This window comes from Populus trichocarpa, chromosome 4 (genome assembly GCF_000002775.5).
Source record: "Populus trichocarpa isolate Nisqually-1 chromosome 4, P.trichocarpa_v4.1, whole genome shotgun sequence".
NCBI classification, from domain to species: Eukaryota; Viridiplantae; Streptophyta; class Magnoliopsida; order Malpighiales; family Salicaceae; genus Populus; species Populus trichocarpa.
In genome coordinates, this window is record NC_037288.2 from 11,511,917 (window position 1) to 11,517,936 (window position 6,020).

Genomic DNA, 6,020 nt, shown 5'->3' on the forward strand with positions numbered 1-6,020 from the left:
AATTTGTGCCAGGTGAATGCAGTTTTATTAAAGTCTATAGATTAATAACGGCGTCTTTTTTTCAAAACTCACCAAAATAAATGGGCTAAAATCCAATTTTATTTTTATTATCATTACAGATTCAATGCCTATTTTATAGACTGCTTAATTGACACATATTTGTTTTTATAAGGGATTAATGATAAAAAAAAAAAAAAAAAAAAACTAATCTCCTTTTTAGAAGATCAATGACAAATCATTTTTTGTTTTTGTAAATAACCTAAAATGACAATTTTTTTTTTTTAAGGGATCGATGCTAAAAAATTTCCTTAAATAATCAAAAATAAGTTTGGAATAAATATTTTATTAGGATAAATAAATGGGCTAAAATTCAATTTTATTTTTATTATCATTACAGATTCAATGCTTATTTCATATACCATTTAATTGACACATATTTGTTTTTATAAGGGATTAATGTTAAAATATCAAAAAGACTAATCCCCTTTTTAGGAGATTAATGACAAATCTTTTTTATATATATAAATAACCTGAAATGACAAGTTTTTTTTAAAAAAGGGATTGATGCTAAAAATTTTCCTTAAATAATCAAAATTAAGTTTGGAATAAATGAATAAAATATTAGGATAATCAAGGACGGTCAAAAAAATAAATTTAAAAGAAAAATATATTGTAAAATAATTGTTTATAGAAAATAGTACAATAATTTTTTTTATACATAACTAACCTCTTATTTGAATATTTAGAAATAGTGCTAATTTAAAGAATTTTTAAATTTTTTTAATTATTAGATGACAACTCTTTCAATTATCCACAATATTTTTTTTTATACCTCGTTGCAACGTCTGAGGTGCAACAATCGACTAGGTTTATATCAATACGAGATGACATGTCTGCGCACTGTCGCGGGCTTATAAAACAAATGCACTTGATAGTATTATAATTGTGAACCAGCGCTAGATAAGTAATAGAAATTAAAGGTATGATGGAGCAAATATTTCATGACAAAAAAAAAAGTTGTGTTGGTGATCAAAAACTTAGAGACTGAACAAAATGATTTGTAGTAATCTACAGTGTTTTGTGAGAAAAGATACAGTGCTTTCGCCACATGATTTAGCTTTTCAGTTAACAAAAAGAAAAAAAAATTACAAAGCTAAATTCTCTACTAACTTAATATTAAAAAAAAAACCAACAAAGATAATTTCGGAAGGAAAAAAACCCATGAGAAAAAAACGTTGTAGCAATTGACAATGTTTTGTGAGGAAAACTATAACGCTTTTCCCAATAAAATAAAATAAAAAACCATTTAGAGAAATATTGTAGCAATCCACAGTGTTTTGTGAGAAAAACTACAACGCTTTCCTCATATGATTTAGCTTTATTGCAATTATAATTCTTAACCAACTCAATATTAAAAAAAAATCGACAAAGATAATTTTGGAAAAAATCATAAAAAAATCACAAGGAAAAACACTGCAACAATTCACAATGTTTTAAAGAAAAAAAATGACAGCTAAATTTTTAATCAGCTTAATATTAAAAAAAATCGACAAAGACAATTCTAAAAAAAAATAACAAAACAAACACCAAAAAAAGGAAAAAAAATCATGTTGGAAACACTGTAGCAATCCACAGTGTTTTGTGATGAAAGCTACAGTGCTTCCCCACATGATTTAGCCTTATTTGTAATGACTTGTAATTATAATTCACAAACAACTCAATATTAAAAAAATAAATTTGAAAAAGATAATTTGAAAAAAAATATAACAAAAAAAACCATGCAGAGAAACACTGTAGCAATCCACAATGTTTTATGAGCAAAGCTACAATGCTTTCCCCACATGATTAAGCTTTATTACAAAGTTAAATTCTAACCAACTCAATATTAAAAAAAAAATCGACGAAGATAATTTTGGAAAAAAATATCACAAAAAAAGAAAACACAAAAGAAACTGGAAAAAAACCATGTAGGGAAAAACTGTATCAATCCATAGTGTTTTGTGAGGAAAAACTTGTATTTACTTGTAATTGCAATTCTTAACCAGCTTAATATTTAAAAAATAAAATCGACAAAGATAATTTTAGGGAAAAACATAACAAAAACATAAAAAAAACCGTGGGAAAAAACACTGTAGCAATCAACAGTAATTTTCGAGGAAAGTTACAGTGCTTTCCTCACATATTATAACTGTAATTTTTAACCAGCTCAATATTAAAAAATAAAATAAAAAAAGATAATTTCAGAGAAAATCATTAAAAAAAACCATGCGGAGAAACACTGTAGTAATCAACAATGTTTTAAAGAAAAAAATTATAAAACTAAATTCTCAATCAGCTGAATATTAAAAAAAATCGATAAATATAATTTTGAAAAATAAAGAAATAAAATAGAAAAACTATGTGGAAAAACATCGCAGCAATCCACAGTATTTTAAAGGAAAAAATTACAAAGCAAAAATTTTAACCAGGTCAATATTTAAAAAGTAAAATCAATAAAAATAATTTTGAAAAAAAAATAAAAGGAAAAAAAATAAGAAAGTTGAAAAAAAAGTAATTTTGAAAAAAAATTTGAAAAAAAAAACCACTATAAATTAATATTGTAATCCACAATATTTTTGGATATAAAAAAAATAATAATTCCCCACACCATTTAGATATCAGTTAATATTCGTACTCTTTTTACGTCTGTCACAGTTCAAGAGATAGATTTAATATGATTGGTTCAAGACGCTGTAATTATACTTTCTTCAATTTACAAACTATTATATCATAATAGTTTATTTAATTAATTATCTTGTAATAATTATTGTAGTTACTAATATTATTTAAAAGTAAAATAAATGATAGACACCTCGTGATTACAAACTATTAAAAAAATTAATTATTAAATAAATCATAAGAAATTATTTTATATTTTTATAATTGCTTCGTAATTATAATAATTATAAACAATTACGTACAATTTTAATACATAAATAAAAAAGTTACCGAAGAGGAAAAAAAAATATTGTTTGAATTGTAGAGGAATTATTTGTAAGTGATTACAAATGATTGAATCTTATTATTTTGTAACTTTAAAAACACTATAGCACTTTAAAATAACCATAAAAAGCCACTAAAATTTAGTCGTCACTCATAATTAAGAGTGAACAAATAAATAAAAAAAAATGATTAAATCAAGAAAATCGGAAAAAAAATAACTGAAAAAACCGAACCTTGAAAAAAAATCGATTAAAATTTTGAAATAACTGACCGATTTGGTTCGGTTTTATAAGGCTGAAACCGAAAAAACAGAATCAAACTGAACCGAACCCAAATAAAAAAAACTGGAAAAAAAACCGAGCCAAACCAGAAAAAACCGAGTCAAATCGGTTTGAACCGGTTTTTGTCCAAAAACAACTGAATCAAACCGGAAACCGATCAGTTTGAACCGGTTTCGGTTTTTATTTTTATTTTGGTTTGGTTGCATTTTTTATAAAAACTAAACCGAACCGAAAATGATCATTTCTATTCGTAATCGTAGAATTAAGGTTCATGCATCACTAAGTATTATCAATATTCATATCTATATCTATATTTATATGATGATGATGATGATAATAATGATTGAAGAAACGTGATGATGATAATTGAAGAAACGTGCAAAATTCCCACCAAATCAGGCACAAAAAGAAGCTCTCTCCCTCCTTTCAAATTGACTTGTTGCCCTGGAGGACCGGCGTTTACACTCCTTCAAAGAGTTCTCCAATACTAATTAATTTTAAATAAAAAATAATAATCTAAAATTTTGATGAAAGCAGATTACACTACAACCCCTATCGGAGTTAATATGCATGACAACTTGAAAAAGTTGGTGCCCTACTCTCTCCCAATTCCTTCTACTAATTTTTAATTAATATTAAAAAAAACTAAAAAAAAAAGAGAAAATATTGTTCACCTAGATATAATTCACTATGGATAACAATAGCATTTTCTCCTTCTTGGCCTTAAAAAAAAAATCTTAGCCAATTGTTTAATGGTAAAATAGTCTTTGCATTAGGATAATTTTGGTGTTCTAAAATTGAATGGGAGCAAGACGGGAATTTTGCATGTTAATTTATAGTAAATTTTTAGCTTTTACGAAGGGTTATTTTTGTATTTTTATAGAAAAAATATAGTAAAATAATCTATCTACCCTTCAAATGAAAAAAAAAAATAACTAACAATGGGATGCTTTTCGTAGTTTTAAATTTTGTTGCATAGTAAAAAGACATTGATACCATTAATGTCAAATAATTTAACCCTTGGGTTAAAGGGTAATTTTTTTCATTTTGTTGCTGGTTTTTTTTAAGTAATGAGTTGGGGTGAGATTATTTAAGTACCTTCATATAGTTCATATTATACTCAATGCTCATTTGTTACCTCAATTAAGATAATATGTATATGGATCAAAACATAACATTCTCTATATATTATGACTTAGTGATTTCAAATCTAAAGACCACTTACATAACCGTCATATGAGCCTTTTCATAAATATAAGTGATCTCTCTATATGAAATTTCTATGCTGATCAGTTCAGTGTACATGTCTTATGATAAGCACCTACATATTAGTTCCAGGTATCTCTTATATCTCACCTTTTGAGAACAGTTGCTTCCTTTCATAAAGGAAATAACATAATATGTATCAATCTCTACAACTCTAATAAATGTCCAGTATTTAAGAGAGTATCGACCAAGAACATTTTAGAAACAATACATTGATGCAATAGGAATCTCATAATTATAACAACTTTATAATTTTCTTTGCAAAGCAATTTTATCTCATGGACTTTATCTTTACTCTAAATTCATAAATAAGTATTAGATTCATTAATCGAATATTATATGAATTAAACTTTTATTAATAAAAAAAAAATATGTATTTACATGAATATAATAATGTCACGTGTAACCAACTGATTGACTACAAGGCATATTAAACTAAAAATTAGATTTATAACTCGAGTCGCGAATTTTATTTACTTCTTTAAAAAACGTTTGTGCATCCCTAACATCGTATTTTTTGCTAAAAAAAATTGATCCAGCCCATGGAGTAGCGTGCCCGTGAATCTAATTTTAGACTAATATTAATAATTAACCAACTTCTACTTATATGTAGTATATTTATAAAAGCATAAAAGAAAACCAAGTTTCATGAAGCTTTGTAAATTAGTCATATTAGCCCTTTCACTTTAATTTTGGTCACTTGAAACCTTGTTTATTGCTAAGGGTAAACCTTTAGTAAGAAATTTATTTGTAGACCTGCACTACGTTATGGGCAAACTAAATATTGTTTAAACCTAAAAAAAATCCAAATCTCAGGGTATTATCATGTATTATTATTAAACTTGAAAATACATTCATTTTGAATTTATTTCCATCAAGATAAATTTTTTTATTAAAGTATCTTTTGTTTATCTTAGTAAATGCAGGGTTTTTAAATGGAATCATTGGTTCCCTTTAAAAAAATATTTTATGAAAAATATTTTATGATTGTTAAATCAAGTTAACAAAAAAATCAATGTTGCGATGTCGCGATCACACAAATTAATTACTCTAACTTAAACAAATAAGATAGTATGAAGCTGACACGATCAAAGAGTTGATGTCTTATCCCAAGTGCAGGAGTGTCGAAGTAATAAATAACCAGCAAGACCGGGGTCGAACCACATGGAAGTGAACTATATAAATTATAAATAATAATAATGATATTGATGTTGAAGAGTACTTTGAGATGTGATAATGATGAAAATATTAAACAATGATAAAACAATTGTCAAAGTTAGAGGATCTACTAATGATAATTCAAATAAGCATAGTATAAACTCCTTTTTATTATTCAACTGGAAACCACACAAAAAGGAGGTTCCAATCGGATGATTTATCATTAATGGCTCATTATAAAGTACTAACATGATCATATTAATTATCTTATTTTTGTAACACCATACTTATAAATATCATCAGGCATTCATGTTGCTAACTTATGTTAACAAC